Source organism: Vicia villosa, unplaced genomic scaffold, assembly GCF_029867415.1.
Source record: "Vicia villosa cultivar HV-30 ecotype Madison, WI unplaced genomic scaffold, Vvil1.0 ctg.002228F_1_1, whole genome shotgun sequence".
Taxonomy (NCBI): Eukaryota; Viridiplantae; Streptophyta; class Magnoliopsida; order Fabales; family Fabaceae; genus Vicia; species Vicia villosa.
Genome location: NW_026705870.1, coordinates 164,812 through 185,991, shown reverse-complemented (window position 1 = coordinate 185,991; position 21,180 = coordinate 164,812). Strand labels below are relative to the sequence as shown.

The following is a 21,180-nucleotide window of genomic DNA, read 5'->3' as shown; positions in this document are numbered from 1 at the left end:
CAGCAAGACGAGACAAAAAGAAAAGAGCATGCCATCTACTGCCTGAGCAAGAAATTCACTGACTGTGAATCCTGCTACTCCATGCTCGAGAAAACCTGTTGTGCTTTGGCCTGGGCTTCCAAGCGTCTCCGCTAGTACATGATTCGAAATACTACTTGTTTGATCTCCCATATGCACCCAATCAAGTACATCTTTGAGAAGCCTGCCTTAACCGGGAGAACTGCCCGTTGGCAGATGTTGTTATCAGAATATGACATTGAGTATCATGCTCAGAAAGCCGTGAAAGGAAGTATTCTAGCTGAGCACCTGGCTCACCACCCACTCAATGGTCATGAATAAACTAGTTTTGACTTTCCGGACGAGGACGTCATGTACCTCAAGATGAAAGATTACGACGAGCCACTAGACGACGAAGGACCTGAGATAGGATCCCAGTGGGGCTTAATCTTTGACGGAGCTGTCAATGCTTATGGACGAGGAATAGGGGCAATCATTGTTACACCTCGAGGTAACCGTATTCCATTTACCGCCAGATTAACATTCAAATGTACAAACAATGAGGCCGAATATGAAGCTTGCATCATGGGTCTCGAAGAAGCTGTGGATCTAAGAATCAAACACTTGGATGTATACGTAGATTCTGCTTTGGTTATCCATCAAATCAAAGGAGAATGGGAAACACGCCAATCAGGGCTAATCCTTTACAAAGACTACGCGAGAAGATTGTTACCATTCTTCGACAGGATGGATTTTCATCACATTCCTCGTGAAGAAAATAACTTGGATAAATCATTGGAAAGACATTCCTCAAATCGATGTTATGCGCCTGGATAGGCCCGCTCATGTTTTCACAGTAGAAGTAACCATCGACGACAAACCGTGGTATCACGACATCAAGAACTTTCTTCAAAGGCAAGAGTACCCTCTTGGGGCATCAAAGAAAGATAGAAAGACTTTGAGAAAGTTAGCTGGCAGATTCTTCCTAAATAAAGATGTTTTGTACAAGATAAATTTCGACATGGTTCTGCTTAGATGCGTTGACAAGAAAGAAGCAGAAATACTCATGAGGGAAATACATGAAGGTTCCTTTGGTACTCACACCAATGGACATACCATGACAAGGAAAATACTGAGAGCAGGATATTATTGGCTGACGATGGAGTACGATTCCTACCAGTATGCGAAGAGGTGTCACAAATGTCAGATCTACGCCGATAGAATTCATGTGCCACCATCTCTTCTCAACATACTCTCTTCCCTGTGGCCTTTCTCCATGTGGGGACACTACAACACGGAAGGGCTTTAAAAGCGCTTTTTATGGGCTTTAAAAGCGCTTAAAAGCGCTGTGAAAGGCAGCGCTGGCGTAGGTAACAAAAGCGCTTCAGAAAGCGCTCTGGTAGGCCCCCCTATAAGAGCGCTTTTAAGGAAAAAGCGCTCTGGTAGGCCCCCCTATAAGAGCGCTTTCCTGGAAAAAGCGCTCTCGTATCCCCCCCTTTAAGAGCGCTTTTTCCAGAAAAGCGCTCTGATAGCCCCCCTGTGAGAATAAAAAATAAAAAAAAAACGCAACATACGAAAGCGCTTTTGGAAAAGCACTCTTATAGGGTGGGCTTTAAGAGCGCTTTTTCTGGAAAAAGCGCTCTTAAAGCCCCCCCTATAAGAGCGCTTTTCCAAAAGCGCTTTCCTATGTTGCGTTTTTTTTTTTTTTTATGCTTTTTTATTAATCTTTGGCAGCGCTTTTACTAAGAAGCGCTTTAGTAGCTGGACCTTTAAGAGCGCTTTTTAAAAGCGCTGTCGTTGCTAAATGAGGTATTTTAATGTGCAGCCTGTAATTTAATCCTCCCAGTCGACCTGTAATATTTTCGACCTGTAATATGTTTTCAACCTGTAATATTTTCGACCTGTAATTTATTTTCGACGATATTATTTCAGCCATCAGTAAGACAATATATATACTAATATAATACCATTATAATATCCAATACTATATATACATCATTACAACATCAATAATATTATAGTTCAAATCGACACAAATCCTACATGAAAAATTGCTTAATATAAAATTGACACAAATCCTCTTTTATTTCTTCCAACTTAAGTCTCGGGTACCCAGCAGCACGGAATTCGTCAAGGTACTACAAAACAAAAACATAATATGAATGATATATTTAGTTAAATGTTATAAATTATATGAAATTATCTTAAGTTATAAATTCATACCGTGAGCGGAATCTCTAATTGATTCGCCTGAAGGATTTCTTTCATAAACCTCAATACAAAGTATCCGCAATCGTAACTGTTTCGCTGTTGCGGACACTACATAGAAAAACAAATAAGATTCTATAGTTGTCTTGTTTTATCAAGTAGCATAAATATATTATAAGCAAAATTGTGAAAAATAATGTACCTGCACTTGGATCCAAGTAATGTTGTTAGATTTAGTCCGGGATACCTGTGCGTCCCGTTGACTTCGGAACACTTGTATTGATCTAATTAACAAATATATAAAAGCATATGTTTAGATCAATCCCACAAATAAGTAAATATATAAATACACACGAATATATATTTAGAACGATCCCACTTACAAATCAACGATGTCCTTCATAGCCGGATAATTGGTCCATTCACCATTTACTGAATTCAGATAATACACGACTTCCCTTATAGGGTTGATAGCAAGCAGCAACCAGTGTGCTCTATAAATTAAAACAATAGGTTATATGAAAATTTTGCTATACACAATAGAAACAGAGATTAGATGAACAAAGAATGAGAAACTAACCCTATTGGTCGGGTATTATACGCCCAAAGATGCAGACTTTCTGTATTGCCGGTGGACATGAATCTATCGACTAAGCGATGTCTAACTGATTCCGGTTCCGAAGCAATTGCCATTCCGCTACAATGGGCGGAAGACACGAAACGGAATCTGTTAGACAATGGATTCCCGCGCAACACTCTGTCATACAACAACCTTAAATAAAAACATAATAAACATTAGATTATTTTCATTGAAATGTGTAAATAAATTATATTGTGGGACTAATTAAATAATATATTGGATGAGTGAATATTACCGGATGTATGAGTGCATGTTACTGACGCCTAGTTGATCATGCCTAAAAATCTCCTCCAAGTCATCAATTGTAATATGTGACTTGAATTCAATACCGAAGACACTTTCATCCATATCGATTTCACGTAAAGCACCATCCTTCAAATCGGACATATCAACCATTGTTGCGAGCGTCGACCGGTATCGAGGCACAAAAGCACCGCCTTTTTTTGCCGCTGGCTTTGGAGGACCAAGGGTGGTACGGTACGAACTTGCTGCGTCACTTGTTGTGACTCCCGAGCGGATGCCTAAAAATCATATAAGTTAGGTAAAATATAAAATGATGCAGATTTAGATTCAGATTAATTATTAACACTTTAAATGTACCTCTTTTAGTGATGCAACAGACTCCTCCTCCTGTAAAATCCCTTTACCCTTAATTGCGGGTTTTATAGGAGCAGTCTAAAATTAAAATGTAAAAAATAATTAATAAACGGTTTAGAATTGACATTCGAAAACTAAATGATTCATAATCGTTTTCAATATACCTCATCACTAATGGTAATGAGCTCCGAGGGCCATGCAACAAATGATCCTATTGCATCTCGCAGCAATGTCGTCTCTGAGACCATGGTAGGTACCGGTAGCATCGCATCATGATCTACTACAACATCCACTGATACTTTCAGGTGTCCATCCGGGAGCGGTCTATGGTGAAGTAAATCTCCCAAAGTGTTGTGCACTTTTCCCTTGCCAACTAGGCGATAATACGGTGCGGATAAGTATAGTTGGCAAGAAGAAATGCCCTAAACCAATAGTAAATATAAAGTCATTATCGTTGATAAAATAGAACAATTTATAAGGAAAAAAATTATAATTACCTCGGGAAATTTCCTTTGACAGTTGATACTAGCCTTATCACTAGTTTCTTTCACCGATGAAGTGTTGCACTTTTCTCTCATATACATCTCTTTATCTCTTTGCAATTCAGAGACTTGTGCTTGCAATTCCTGCAACTTTTGCAACACTTCTTCATTGGTAGGATTTCTTCTCCTAGGACTCTTGTAAAAAGAGGTTGGAGTCACACCATGACCCTTACCCCTCACCCGACCGGGATACTCAGGAGCATCTAGTGCTCTACTAAGTACGCTCCCCTCACCGGTGGATGCCGATTGCGACAAGGTCTCCTGTAATTCATTTACATTAAAAAAATCATTTATATATTAAAAAACATTTGATTTAATTAAAGACACAGTATTATACTTACACATTCAGTAAAAACTCTCTGAACTTCGGGATCGACAGCTTGATTCTTGCCCACACGAGCTTCCCTCTACAACACATGTACAGGAAGTGAGGTTTCCTCACTTTTAGTCTCCTCTAACTATGCATTGACACAAATGATAAAATCGTCAAATAAAACACATTTAGACAATTAATTAAAACGCATTTCTATTTACTTACAATTTTATCCTCCAAGCGTGCATATCCCAAACGCCCTTTTTTGTATGGATATGCGGGTTTTGATGCTCTCGCGCTATTTGTGACACTCCTTTTCCGAAAATCTTCATCTCTTTGATTTACAAACTTAACCCAATCTTCTTCATCAATGAAGATCTCATACTTTTTTGGCCGTCCCGGCGCCTCTTCAAGAAAGTTTCCATCTTTATCCTTAAGATAGTTATTTGTCAAAAAAGCTTTCCACCCGCTATATCTTTTTCCGGCCAAACTAAGTATGTAGCTTCTACGCTCATCTGGTATGTCAAAAGTCCTCTGCAAAAAAACATACGCATAGTGTGTTAGTATAAGTAATGTAAACAATTTATCGTCAAGATAATAACAACAACCATATATGGTATATACCTGAAGCTCTTCCCAAATCGCTTTTTTTTTTCGCATCCAAGTCTTCGCTTTTTAGATTCCATTTAGCTACGGAGATTGGAATATGCATACGAACAAGTGTACCAATGTAGCTTGTCAACTTTGCAGAATTAGGACCAATTGGCTGTAATTCAGAATTCCATTCCAAAGGGTATACTAATCCTTGGTCTCTATGTCGAATGATTCCCTTAATAATGGTGATGCCTCGTGCAACTTCTTTTGCTTCAGTATCAGGTGGAGCATTTGTATCCGGAGCATCTCTTTCTTGATTATCTCTTTCTTGTGAGTTTTCTTGTGAGTTTTCAGGTGGAGCATCTCTATCCGGAGCCATTTAACCTGTATCAAACAAACTAAAGCACATTAGTACACTATTAATAAGCTAACAATCTATACAAGTCAAATGGAAGTCAAACCATGCATGTACAAGTGTATCGGAAACGAAATCGGTACAAATCAAAATAAGCGTCAAAAAAGAAAGTTGTCGGAATTGAACGAAATTTACATGGCTATGGTAAAACATCCCCACGGACTCAAAAATCAAGTCGGTTTTCCGAAATTCAGACCCTAAGCCCGACTTTTGATTACGGGCAGAAGCAAAACCGATAAAAAAACAGTCCCGAAATGTAAAGATAAGTGCATGAGCAGCTCCGGAATCGTCAAAATAGTATAGTTACATGTAAAGAAGTCGACAAACGGATACATGGTTCAAAAGTTATGTACAAAACGAGAATATGCACCAAAATTGAATAAGTACTATACTATTGATTAAAACAATCGGTACAAATTGAATAAAACAAATTAGTCGGAATATGTATACTATTACCTTTATCACTAACGTCTCTTTCTTTTCTTGGTAGGATTATGTTCTACGCGTCTTCTAACAACGCGGACGGTTGGATTGATCCAAATACCCTCATTATGATCATTTCTAGTACAAGATTCATTCTCATTTTGATCGTTTCTTGTACAAGATTCAATGCCAACACCAATATCACCTTGATCTTCAATGTTTTCATCAACTATTTTGTTAGATAAAAGCACTATAGACCATTTCGTACTTGTCGGATCATTGACATAGAAGACTTGTTTAGCTTGAGAGGCTAGAATGAAAGGCTCATCTTTGTACCCAACCCTATTGAGATCCACTTGCAAAAATCCTGACTTATCCATTCGTATGCCACTATTATTTTCAACCCACTTGCAACCAAATACAGGAATCTGAAACTTCGCGTAATCAAACACCAAAATGCGCTCGATAACCCCAAAATATGACAAATTTGCAAATTTTGGATTTAAGTCATTCGCACTTGATATGTGCATTGCTTCAGCTACCAAGGTAACACCACTATTTTGCATAGTACTTTTATCATCCTGTTCTTTGGTATAAAATGTGTATCCATTAATAGCGTATGCGCTATAAGAAAGCACAATTACAGTTGGACCATAGGCTAAACATCTCAACCTTTTTGTTACTGAAGCAGGATCTGAACGATACTTTGAATAAATATGATCCCTAAACCACGGTATGAAACTTCGATTGTGCTCTCGTACTATCCAGTTCTCATTTCTATTTGGATTTAAATCTCGGAGAACAACCTTGTGCATTTCAACATACGGCTCAACCTCAATCTCATTGTGCAGAACATACAAGTGCGCTTGATCCCGTTCGACCATTGATACTGTCACAACTTTATTTCCAATTAGCCTTTTTCCTTCTTTTTTTTCCGACAATATGAGATTTGGGGAGTCCAATTGATTGAACATTTGACAAATATTCAGTACAAAACTCAACCGGTTCTTCAACAACGTATCATTCGGCAATACAACCCTCCGGTCGACTTCTATTTTTCACGTACCCTTTTAATATTTTCATATAACGTTCAGCAGGGTACATCCATCTCATATAAGCTGGTCCGCACAATTGTGTCTCTTTCACAAGATGAACGACTAGATGAACCATTATGTCAAAAAACGGGGGAGGAAAATACATTTCAAGATCACATAAAGTAACAACTATCTCTTTTTGCAATGTTGGTAAGATCGCGGGATCGACCACCTTACTGCAAATTGACCTGAAGAAGAAACACAGCTTAGTTATTGCGCTTCTTACTTTTTCTGGCAGAATAGAACGTATACCTATTGGTAAAAAATGTTCCATTATAACATGACAATCATGCGTCTTCAAACTCTTTAACTTGAGGTCTTTCATGGACACAAGTCTTCTAATATCTGAAGAGTAGCCTTCTGGAACTTTAACTTCACTGAGGAACTTACACAATGTTTTCTTCTCCTTTCTAGATAGAGTGTAAATAGCAGGTGGCAGATATGTTCGTCTTCCTTTCGTCTTCCTTTCGTCTTCCTTTCGTAACGTACCTATGACGCTGTCAAATACATTTTTTTCAATATGCATAACATCCAGGAAATGTCTTACGTACAACGACTTCCAATATGGAAGTTCAAAAAAAATGGACTTCTTCTTCCACCCACCCTTGACAAGTGAGTGTGCAAAAGGCTTGCCAAACTGAGTGCTCACATCTTTCACCTTTTCAAAAATTTGATCACCTGACAAAAAAGGCGGGGCTGTACCATGTTCGGCCTTTCCGTTGAATGCTTTTCTCCACCCACGGTAGTGATGATTAGAATTTAAGAATCTACGATGGCCGAGAAAGACATTCTTCTGACAAAGCTCCAATCGTGTCGTATCGGTTTCATCTTCGCAAACGGGACACGCCTTTTGACCTTTATTGTTGTACCCGAATAGATTTCCGTATGCTGGAAAATCATTAGTTGTTCCAAATAACATCGCCCTCAAGTTGAAACTTTCCTTCCTATACCCATCGTAAACCTCCACACCGTTCTCCCACAAAAACTTTAAATCTTCGATTAAGGGTGCCAAGTATACGTCTATGTCATTCCCTGGTTGTTTAGGCCCAGAAATTAGCATAGATAACATCATGTACTTACGCTTCATACATAGCCACGGAGGTAGGTTATAGATCATAAGAATCACAGGCCATGTGTTATGCGAGATACTTTGAATACCATGCGGGTTCATTCCATCAGTAGACAATGACAACCGAAGGTTTCTTGCTTCTTTTCCAAATTCAGGATAATCAGTATCAACTTTCATCCATTGTGGTGAGTCTGCCGGATGTCGCAACTTTCCATCAATAATTCTTTCATCTGCATGCCAAGTCAAGTGTCTTGAATCGGTCTCACTACGATACATGCGTCTAAATCTCGGAATTATAGGAAAATACCATAAGACTTTAGCAGGAGACAACTTTTTCTTATATCGAGGGGCACCACATTTAGGACACTCATTCAACGCTGCATACTCGTTTCGAAACAAAACGCAATCGTTTGGACATGCATGTATCTTATCATAGCTCATGCCAATAGAGGACAACATCTTTTTGGCTTCATACGTTCGATTGGGAAGAACATTATCCTCTGGTAGCATATCTTTCATAAGGGCTAATAACTCTGTGAAACTTTTATCCGACCATCCATTGTCCGCCTTTAAGTTGTACAACTTTAACACCGCAGACAATCTTGTGAATTTTGAACAACCATCATACAACGGTTTCTCTGCATCGCTTACCAACCTCTCAAACATTTTGGGACAATCCGCAAGATCTTCTTCAAGCGCTTCTGCAATCTCTTCGACTCGATCGCAATCGTATGTGTCTGTGCAATCGTCGTTTGAAGCATACTTCCTATTACAACTCGACTCAGCATTCCCGTTACTTTTCTCACCATGCATTGTCCAACATGTATAACTTCTATCAATTCCAAACCGTAGTAAATGGGATGCCAACTTATTCCCGTCAAACTTACCCCATAACAGCAACCTAAGCAAGGACACGGCATTTGAAGCGGGTCTTTGGAGTGCGCAACCGCAAACTCAACGAATTCCCATACCCCTTTCTCGTACTTTTTCGACAATCGGTTTGAATTCATCCATGTCTTATCCGTGTCTTAATTAAGCTAAACAAATGCTTCTTGGTTTCTCTATCAGGTACTAAGGAATTCTGTCAAGATAATAAATAGCTATCATCATAATAGAATACCTAATCAGATTACCTAATCAGAATACCCGATTTCTTAAAGAAGACATTACCTTATTTCAAGGTAATATAAGTCCACAAATCAAAAAGTTGGTTGAGAGACACTAAATTGATATTAAATAGAACCATAAACAATAAACTATAAGCAGAAAATATATAACAAACTATAAGCAAGAAGAAAGGGATAGTAACTTGAGTTATACTTGATGTGGGAGATGGTAGGTTTGAATCGGCGTTGTACAAGTAGAAACCAGAGACTTCAAAGTAACTGTAAAATTAAACACACACACACGATGCAGTTAAATACAAATATCATAAAAGTGAAGGAAGTATATGCAAACTATAGCACAACCTCACGAAATAGTATGCCAAAGTTTTCATGTAATCAAAATAACAGTAGAACTTCAAAACTTATACTTTTATATAAAACCTCACGAAACATAGTTCCAATAAGTCAACAAAACCTGAAGCATAACAACCTAACTTAAGTATACTTAAGAATAGTTAAGAGCACAAACCTGAACTAAGGAGAAAGAAAAGTGGTGATATATTGGGAACAAGGTTAAGCAATTTTCTTTTAGAGATTCAGATTCTGCAGATACAAAGAGACAATCATAAGTCATCGTATAATAGAATACATTACTACTACCTTAGATACTTAATACAATTGAATAATATATGAATCTTGCTAAGATTGAAGGATGAAGTAGTTTATGTGTTTAAGTTAAGATTGAGAAACGAAACGGAAATAGTGGATAGAAGCATAGCTGAAAAGGAATAGAAAGAGTGCATTTCTATGTCAACATCATTACTTATATTTTGAATGACAAATGATTATAATTAGGTAATGATACATGTACAATAAAATAAAAAACTATATCACATATAATTTTTTCTCAGTTCAAGGAGAAATCCGCACACACGCACACAAACAATCATGTCAGCAATTTACAAATGAAGTCTATGAACAATATATAATTAACCTTCAATAAATTTCTGAAAAACAAGTTAGTCTATTACCTGGGAAAAATATCCTTGAAATGCAGTACCGTGTAGTTTTGCTGCTGCCAGAACAGTTCCTCAAGCTAGTCTATGAACAATAAATAAACACCATAACAGAGCCTGGCCAATAACAGAGAAAAGAATATTCAAAACAGGGCCTGGAAATGACACCTCTGGAAAAAATGAGTCTGTGTCAGTGTCGATGTGCAAAACCGACACCGACATTTGTCGTTACGTCTAATTTATTCATTTTCCAAATTATATAATCAAAGACTTTCCCTTCATTACTTCTATTCAGCCAACCAAATTGGTTCATCTTCAACCAACCACTTTACAGTTTTTTAAATTAATTTGGAGATTTCTAATTACTTCATTTTATCTACTAATTAAGCCAAAATTGTATTAGAGACAGGACCACAAGACTATGCATGCACCACTAGCTAAGATAACGTGCTTTGTCCAACAACTTGTTTCTCAAAGAACAAACCTTGTTATAAATAGGTCTACAATGTGAAGAGATAAAGTAAGATTGAAAAGATGATGAAGATATCATCTTTGCTCATTGTTTTCTCATGCTTTTTATTGATGGCATTCACCGTTCTTTCTGCTAATGCAGAAAACTTGAATGCTCGTACTCCAATAATCCCAATTTCCAAGAACTTGGTTTATTATCCTCAAGGTAAATTACATTTTTGCACTAATTGTTATCATAAATTTGTAATACCATTCAAGATTTTACTAAGCTTAAACTAACTGATATTATATTATTCTGTGAAGGTGGTTGTCACTGCTGCAAGTTCATATCTAAGTCAAGGTTTCAGTGTGTCAAAGTATGTTGTGAAGAAGGCTGTTGTGGTTAACCTGCGCGTCGCAAAGGTTGAAGCAAAGCACTTACAAGTTTTATATAACCAGCATCAAATTTCTATTCAGCAAAGAATCTAAAACTAATAATCTTTAACCTCAAGAAGTTCTATTCAGCAAAAATCACAACGAAACAATCATTTCGCAAGAGAATCAAGAATCTCGACAACAATATCACATAATCCATAACCGAAAAGTTGATGAAAAACGAGAAGAAACGAACCTGTGAAGAAATCGACGGGTTTTCGGGTGCTTAGGGCTAACGAGTTTCCGTTGAATCCTGAGAGCGAGCATGTAAGTTCGTTTGAGCCCCAAGAAATACGCAGTTCCGAGTGTTATCTCCCACAGCAACACTTTGGATGGATTGCTTGTAAATGCGATTTGTAGGAAGGCGGCGAGATGGAGAAGGAGGCAATACGGAGTGGAGCTGAACGGCTATGCCCGTGAGTTGAAGAGTGTCGGAGAAGAAGAAGAAATTTTGGGGTTTCAGCGTCGATTGAGAAGAAGAAGAGGAACTGAGGAACGTAACTGAGCAAAAGGGGTTTTTGTTTTAATTTGTTTTTAAAAATTTAATTTTAAAATGACCTATGAAAGCGCTTTTGAAAAGCGCCTTAGTAGACATAGCTATACCAGCGCTTTTAAAGGAAAAGCGCGCTTGTACCCCACCCCGTATAGCAGCGCTTTTAAAAGCGCTCTCATAACCCCCCCTACCAAAGCGCATTTTAAAAGCGCTCTCATACCCCCCCTACCAGAGCGCTTTTTAAAAGCGCTCTCATACCCCCCCTACCAGAGCGCTTTTTTTGCATCATTTTCCCTTGTTTATTCATTTTGTTTTTAGGGAACCCTACGAGAGCGCTTTTGCTAAAAGCGCTTTAGTAGCTGCGCTGCTAAAGCTTAAATTTGGCGTAGTGGGAATTGACATGATTGGAATGTGTCGCACCCCAATTTTTGACCCGCATATTTCATTCATTTTGGTATTATCGCATTCGTATTTAGTGTGCATTCATTCATCGCATTTTTTTGCATATCTTGAAAAAAATTGACTTTTTATTAAAGTCAACAAAATAACTTTAGATAGTTTAGATTAATTTAGATTAATTTTTAGTTTTAATATTATATTTATTGAAGATGAGGTTGAGATTTATTTTTATTTTTATTTTTGTTTCATTATTATTATTATTATTTTAGTATAGTTATTATTGTCATAATTATTATTATTGTTATTATTTGTTCAATTGATTCCAAGTCCAAACAATAAGAGACAAAAATTCTGCATCTTTGTATCTCCTCTCTCCCACGCTTTTCACTGCTTCCATGCCATGTCTCTTTCACCTATGCTGCATAATATGTCCAAAATTTCTGCTTCAACCTGCTACCAACTTGCATCAAAAGGTTCAACACAAACCTGCACAACAAAAGCATAGAAACAGTTACCATAAGTGTTCAAATGCTTTCCCGGTTTCCCCCCAATTTTCATCTCAAGTTCTCATCCAAACCCTAATTCTCTACTCTATATAAACAACAACAAATCACCACAGCAGGGGGGGAGGACGATTCATAGAGGCAGCCACGATTCCTATAGCAAAACATATACACAAGAAGCCAACAAAAAAGCCACATGAAAAACACCAAATCTCTGGAGAAAAACCTTCATCTCTCATCATCCCACCATGTACTAACCGAAACGGTGAGTCATCCTCACCATCATAACACATACCTCCACTCATAACCATTTCAACCATAAACTTCACACCTGTAAACCATACTTCAAACTACCAAAATCTCCATCACCATCAAACCGTTGCAAACCAGCAGGACATCAAAACTGTTTCAATATTGACCTCACCTTCTAACCTAACCTCACATACAACAACCTTCAACATAACGGTTCCAAAACCACGACATCCAATGCAACATAATAACCATCCGATTTTGCAACACAACTTCAACCTACAATAAATAAGAACTAAGAACACAATAACACGACATGATTTCAGCGAGAAGAAATACGAGAAGGAGCAGAATCGTGGCAAACAGAAATAAATGGAGAGGAGAGATTTGAGTTTTGTACCTGATAAGACCCATCGGAGGAACTCCGATTTGGTACTCTTAAGCTCCCTTTGTTTGATTTATATTTGTCTTTCAATGCAATTTTTGTTGTTTATTCTCGTTTGCGTATTCATTTGATTCGATTGAATTTTGTTGTCGTCATTTGCTTGTTCTTGATAGGAATTTCGTGAGGTTGTATGTTTATTTTTGAGCTTCTTAAAGCTCCTTTCATGGTATTTAGAATATTGAGTGAGTGAGCAAAGAGAACCGAAATAGAACTGAGAGATTGAAATCGTGAGAGTATGGATGAGAGATGTTGAGTTCGAAGAATCAGAGAGATTGAAACGAGAGAAAGCGAGAAATAGAACACGTTTGCTGTTGTTGTTCGTGTGAGAAAAAAAAACGTGAAGCTGGAAACAGAGAAAGGAGGCCGACCGTTTTGGCTTATTTTTAGGTTTGGCTAGTGTTATGGGCCGGGTTGTATGTGAGGCCCACGCAAATTTCCTTGTGTGCATCTATTGTTTTTCCAGCGAACCGCACCTCCCCTTCCTAGACTTGTTTTTTCCTGTGTGTGTTTGTTTTGGGCCAACATACCATGGGTCAGCGCCCAGCTGTTATATGCACCCCCATCTTGCTCTATTTTAAGCCCATTTTGTTTCTAACACATGAGTTTTATTTCATTTTTGTTGTTTCTTTTTTTTATTTTTATTATTTTGTTATTTTATTATTTTAATACTTGCTTTAATCTTCAAATATACATATATTTAAACTTCAAGAAAAGAAGTGTTTTATTTTAGACCTTATATTTATATAAAAAAAAGCAAAAATATTAGATTAATCTCAAATCATAAACCTTGGTACAATGCCAAGTCGTTACAATAATTTCTCGATCCAATGTCGAGTTTTCTTCTTTTCAAAAACCTTTTTCTTAAATCGAAAGATCGAGTGACAAGAAGTGTACACCTCTTGAATACCTCGACTCTTTTGGATTAACACATTTTCTTAAACCTTTCTTTAATTAAATCGAAAAATCTTGTGACAAGGGGTGAACACCTCTTGAATACCCTGATCTTTTGAAACTAATACACATTAATAAAATCAAAGTGATCAAGTGACAAGAAGTGCACACCTCTTGAATACCTTCGATCCTTTGAATCAAACAATAAAAAACTTTCTTAATCAAATCAAAGAAATCAAGTGACAAGAAGTGCACACCTCTTGAATACCTTGATTTTCTTGGACCAAAACTCTTTAATTAATCAAAGTGATCTTGTGACAAGAAGTGCACACCTCTTGAATACCTTGATCCTTTGAATCAAAATACATTAATAAAACCAAGAGATCCTGTGACAAGGGGTGAACACCTCTTGAATACCTTGATCTTTTGGTCTAAAACACTTAATCAAACCAAAAGGTCTTGTGACAAGGGGTGAACACCTCTTGAATACCTTGATCTTTTGAATTAAAATACATTAATCAAACCGAAAGATCTTGTGACAAGAAGTGCACACCTCTTGAATACCCTGATCTTTCGAACCAAAATTAATTAACTTGGACAACAAGTGAAAATGGGGCTCGCTCCTGTTCAATACCTTGGGTAAAGACGCGCTAGGTGAACACCTATGCTCAATCCTTTGCTAAATGTCCGTTCAAAACAACTTCAAATTTCATTCAAACCTTTTGCCTTGTGGCTTTTCATTTTAAAACTCTTTTCATAAACGAGACACTTATCCAATTTTCAATACGAACATACTTCCACATGTGAAGATCGAATATCTTCCACTCGAATGCGATGATGGCCAAAATCATGTCTTATCTTGATTTAGTTATCCATTCTTGTAGTGATCTAATATCCATGTGCGTGTAGTATTTCCATTTGAAAGCGATCGAGTACCTCTCGCTAAAATCAACTAACAAACTTTCGTGGTTCTTCGCCCGAACTACGATTGCTCTGACTTTCCCATTGCACTAGGGAATACGTAGGCACAAGATACAAACGTTTTGGCGAGCATAATAATAAAAAAATCATTTCTTTTTCCTTCATAATAATAAAAAAATCATTTCTTTTTCCTTCATAATAATAAAAATCTTTTCTTTTTCTTCATAATAATAAAAACCCTAAAAAGCTTTTCTTTCATCTTTTCTCGATTAATAAGCTAAAGAACGCAAACACAAACACTAACACTCAAACACGAAACTAACTAAATGGGTCCCATCGAGTACGATGGAGGTGAGGGGTGCTAATACCTTCCCCTTGCTTAACCGACTCCCGAACCCTAATTTGGTTACGAACGACCATCTTATCCATTTATTTTCCTTTGTGGGTTTTATCGATATTTTCCCTTTCCTTTTGGAATAAATAAAGTTCGGTGGCGACTCTGTTGTATTTCGAGTGCGCGATTACGCTCGAGTCACATTTTTACCGCTACAGAAAGTGGCGACTCTGCTGGGGATATCCTAAGAGAGCCAACCCTAGTTTAAGTTTGTTTTATGTTTGAGTGTTTGCTTTTGTTTGTTTATTTCTTTTGTTTTTAATGCTTATGTTCTTTATATTTATTCTTGTATTATTTATGTTTCTTTACTCCTGTTTTACCGCTTTTATTTTTATTTCTGTATAAACTCAATTGTGAATGATATTTGAGTGAAGCTCTTAACCCGAGCTTTGAAAAACAAGAGAAAAACATAAGTTAGGAGGTGGTTGTGTAGTGCTAGTCCCCAAGGTGAACACCTTGAATGGCTAATACGAGAACCCCACTTGGAGGAGACTTAGTCATGAAATTTGTCATAAGATGGTTCGCCCATCGCATGGCAGAGATCTGATTTCGTCGTTAACTCCAAGGACCTTTAGAACCCGTTCCATCTGTAGAGGTTATGTTATATCCAAAAACTATAGAGCTAACCTTGTGAGGGGATTCTTGGGTAAAATAACTTAGAACTGTCTTAACTTAAGGAGCCTTCCTCAATAGGTTGTTATTGTTATCACGCTTTGCATCCAACATTGCATGACATTGCATATCATTTGCATCATGCATACATCCATGTTGTCCTTGTACCTCATTCCAACTGTCTCTTTCAGTCGTCACCATCAATCATCAAGCTGATCCCTCGACACATTGAACTAGAGGCATGAATCTGAAGACTATGAAAGAACTTCAACGAGGCCAAGATTTGTTAAGAATACAAGTTATCCAATTGAAGAGCCAATATATCAGATAGGACTGTTCATCCTCGTCACTGATTATTTCACTAGGCCATGTTTCCTTCTGTTTGCAATTTCCTTGTTTTATCTCGTGTACTGCATTTGAATTTTGTTTGTTGTTGAATGTTTAATTTTAATGAAATGAGCATCGCATATTTGAATCAATCCATTTACATCCACTATGTGCTTCTTTATGTTTTATCTTTTAAAGAAAAAACAAATATATATATATATCTTCTTCATTTTCTTTATCAAGCTTTTGTTTATGCAAAGATTGGAGGGAGGATGATGACAACGAAATACCCAAATTGTTGAATTGTGTGCTTTCAAATAAAACTCTGCTGATGATGTACAGGCATTGTTTCAATTCCCAAACACTGGAGAAATAAGGAAGATAATCCCTCGTCAACCCCTTTGAGCCTTTGAAGTTGGAGTTTCTTTTTTTTTTTAAACGAAAAAACCCCAATTTTAACCTGGGGCAGGGTAGTTCTCAGTTTATTTGGTTGTGCATTCAATTTCAAGAAAATCATTAAGTACACCTTTCAATAAGGGTTTCAGTCAAAAGTGACCAAGATGGTTCTCATTAATCATTATCAAGGCAGTCACTATCTTTCCAATTAAAAAAAAATCAAAGAAAAGCCCGCTAAGTCAAAACCTACGAAGGAGACTTAGGCAAAACTGGGGCATCCCGCTAGCTGTAACTTCAAATGAAGACAGTTCAGGCAAAAATTAGGGATATATAAAAATAAAAAAAGGTCATAAATTCCTTGAACAACCATAAAATGTTGTGACTATCAAATGGAAGAAGTGACTGCCATCTCAAAGATTCCCTTGGTCTTTAAACCATTATCATTATCATAGGTGCAATTCCAAAACCTCTTGGAACCTGAATGTATAGTTTAAACTGAGCGTAGGATTGGAGATCATCACGAAGAATGGGTGGGTACAAATAAATTTTGAGCCTATATCCTTTGTTTCTGAAACCGTGAACCAAGCCACGTTACAACCTTCAAAATACCTAATTGAATCAAGGTTTATTTTGAAAGCATACTACAACAAGGTTGCGTTAACCTGACTCCTGAATATCTTTGCAAATTGTTTGTTTTACCGTACCTTTTGCTTTATCCATCCCTTCGAATGTCTAGACCATTGTGTTTGGACTTTTGATTCTTTTTCTTTACATCAATAATATCATCCAATAAATGAATTTGATTTCAAAATATGCTTTGAGCGTTGCATTTAAATTACCATTTTTGAATGAACATTTTATTTGCAAGTACTCATCTTTTGGGAAATTCAAACAGTCGAGAAACTTGATCAGTGATCCTATCAGGGGCACGTTACTTCAAGATCCCGTTCTTCAAAACCTATACTGGGGGTATGTGTTCCCAACATTTATTTCAAGAACTGAAGCAAGGATTAGTTAACAAGCAGTCAATCAGGGGCAGTTTTCTTCAACGATCCCCAAGCAGTTTAGCAGTCCTTCCCAAAAGGATCGTCAGTGTGACATAACAGAGTTGACAATGTTCTTGTGTTGAGGAATCAGAGTTCCAATCTTCCTTCACAAAAGAGTCTACCTCAGTTGTCATAATCAACTGCATTACATTCATCATTCACATATCATGCATAGAAAGTTAAAAAAAAATCATACATCTAAACAAAATTCATACTCATTTGCATTCTTTCAAGGTTTCGTTGTTATCAAACATCTTACCTTGAGATCTAAGTCCAACTCACTTGGCATTTACCAAAGCGATTTCGTCTTACATTCATCAGTACATTAGCTGATAATGTCAACTTACTTTTATTCATCAGTACATTAGCTGATGTCATTCACCACTCGTTGCTATTATCAGTACATTAATTGATAATATGCACTTTCATTTCCCGTCATTAGTACATTAATTGATGCGGGACTTTCATCAGTACATTAGCTGATATCAAAAGTCTCCTGTTTTCTATCGTCAGTACATTAGCCGATGATTGATCATGGTTGTCCCATCCTTATCAGTACACTAGCTGGTATAGGACTTCTCTTCGTCAGTACATTAATTGATGTGAGCCTCTTTCTTCTTTCCTTATCAGTACATTAACTGGTATAGGATTTCCTTTCGTCAGTACATTAGCTGATGGCAATTCCCTCTTGTTTCCCTCATCAGTACATTAATTGATGCAAGTCGATTTGTTTCACATCTCTAGTACATTAACTGGTGATGTCGTTCTTTTTCCTTCTTCGGTACATTAACTGGAGTCGTGTGTCCTTTTCGTCTTTTGTCGGTACATTAACTGATAATAGATCTCATTTCCTTCAGTACATTAGTTGAAGTCGAAGTCGATATTCTCCTTTGCCTTCATCAGTACACTAGCTGATATTGGTCTTTGTTTTTGTCCATTGCTCTTCGTAGACACCATATTCCCCACAGGATTCAGAATGTCTCATATCATATTGCATTCAAAATAACAAAAAAAGAGTCCATGCATTACATTCTATTTGCATATGAAGGACAAAAATTGTGTACTTTGTATTTAAGTCTCTTCACATCTTCGATAGAAGAAACTTAAATAGGGGCATCTGTCGCACCCCAATTTTTGACCCGCATATTTCATTCATTTTGGTATTATCGCATTCGTATTTAGTGTGCATTCATTCATCGCATTTTTTTGCATATCTTGAAAAAAATTGACTTTTTATTAAAGTCAACAAAATAACTTTAGATAGTTTAGATTAATTTAGATTAATTTTTAGTTTTAATATTATATTTATTGAAGATGAGGTTGAGATTTATTTTTATTTTTATTTTTGTTTCATTATTATTATTATTATTATTTTAGTATAGTTATTATTGTCATAATTATTATTATTGTTATTATTTGTTCAATTGATTCCAAGTCCAAACAATAAGAGACAAAAATTCTGCATCTTTGTATCTCCTCTCTCCCACGCTTTTCACTGCTGCCATGCCATGTCTCTTTCACCTATGCTGCATAATATGTCCAAAATTTCTGCTTCAACCTGCTACCAACTTGCATCAAAAGGTTCAACACAAACCTGCACAACAAAAGCATAGAAACAGTTACCATAAGTGTTCAAATGCTTTCCCGGTTTCCCCCCAATTTTCATCTCAAGTTCTCATCCAAACCCTAATTCTCTACTCTATATAAACAACAACAAATCACCACAGCAGGGGGGGAGGACGATTCATAGAGGCAGCCACGATTCCTATAGCAAAACATATACACAAGAAGCCAACAAAAAAGCCACATGAAAAACACCAAATCTCTGGAGAAAAACCTTCATCTCTCATCATCCCACCATGTACTAACCGAAACGGTGAGTCATCCTCACCATCATAACACATACCTCCACTCATAACCATTTCAACCATAAACTTCACACCTGTAAACCATACTTCAAACTACCAAAATCTCCATCACCATCAAACCGTTGCAAACCAGCAGGACATCAAAACTGTTTCAATATTGACCTCACCTTCTAACCTAACCTCACATACAACAACCTTCAACATAACGGTTCCAAAACCACGACATCCAATGCAACATAATAACCATCCGATTTTGCAACACAACTTCAACCTACAATAAATAAGAACTAAGAACACAATAACACGACATGATTTCAGCGAGAAGAAATACGAGAAGGAGCAGAATCGTGGCAAACAGAAATAAATGGAGAGGAGAGATTTGAGTTTTGTACCTGATAAGACCCATCGGAGGAACTCCGATTTGGTACTCTTAAGCTCCTTTTGTTTGATTTATATTTGTCTTTCAATGCAATTTTTGTTGTTTATTCTCGTTTGCGTATTCATTTGATTCGATTGAATTTTGTTGTCGTCATTTGCTTGTTCTTGATAGGAATTTCGTGAGGTTGTATGTTTATTTTTGAGCTTCTTAAAGCTCCTTTCATGGTATTTAGAATATTGAGTGAGTGAGCAAAGAGAACCGAAATAGAACTGAGAGATTGAAATCGTGAGAGTATGGATGAGAGATGTTGAGTTCGAAGAATCAGAGAGATTGAAACGAGAGAAAGCGAGAAATAGAACACGTTTGCTGTTGTTGTTCGTGTGAGAAAAAAAAACGTGAAGCTGGAAACAGAGAAAGGAGGCCGACCGTTTTGGCTTATTTTTAGGTTTGGCTAGTGTTATGGGCCGGGTTGTATGTGAGGCCCACGCAAATTTCCTTGTGTGCATCTATTGTTTTTCCAGCGAACCGCACCTCCCCTTCCTAGACTTGTTTTTTCCTGTGTGTGTTTGTTTTGGGCCAACATACCATGGGTCAGCGCCCAGCTGTTATATGCACCCCCATCTTGCTCTATTTTAAGCCCATTTTGTTTCTAACACATGAGTTTTATTTCATTTTTGTTGTTTCTTTTTTTTATTTTTATTATTTTGTTATTTTATTATTTTAATACTTGCTTTAATCTTCAAATATACATATATTTAAACTTCAAGAAAAGAAGTGTTTTATTTTAGACCTTATATTTATATAAAAAAAAGCAAAAATATTAGATTAATCTCAAATCATAAACCTTGGTACAATGCCAAGTCGTTACAATAATTTCTCGATCCAATGTCGAGTTTTCTTCTTTTCAAAAACCTTTTTCTTAAATCGAAAGATCGAGTGACAAGAAGTGTACACCTCTTGAATACCTCGACTCTTTTGGATTAACACATTTTCTTAAACCTTTCTTTAATTAAATCGAAAAATCTTGTGACAAGGGGTGAACACCTCTTGAATACCCTGATCTTTTGAAACTAATACACATTAATAAAATCAAAGTGATCAAGTGACAAGAAGTGCACACCTCTTGAATACCTTCGATCCTTTGAATCAAACAATAAAAAACTTTCTTAATCAAATCAAAGAAATCAAGTGACAAGAAGTGCACACCTCTTGAATACCTTGATTTTCTTGGACCAAAACTCTTTAATTAATCAAAGTGATCTTGTGACAAGAAGTGCACACCTCTTGAATACCTTGATCCTTTGAATCAAAATACATTAATAAAACCAAGAGATCCTGTGACAAGGGGTGAACACCTC

At 36.8% G+C, this 21,180-nt stretch overlaps 1 long non-coding RNA gene across 1 annotated transcript; it reads right to left on the bottom strand.

The window, feature by feature from the left end:
- Nucleotides 1–2,000: 2,000 nt before the first annotated feature.
- Nucleotides 2,001–2,485, bottom strand: LOC131638246 (uncharacterized). The gene is made up of 3 exons (XR_009294624.1): nucleotides 2,408–2,485; nucleotides 2,221–2,316; nucleotides 2,001–2,135 (listed from the first exon to the last, which is right to left on the bottom strand). It is a non-coding gene; the product is annotated as an uncharacterized LOC131638246 (long non-coding RNA).
- Between the last annotated feature and the right edge of the window lie 18,695 nt (nucleotides 2,486–21,180).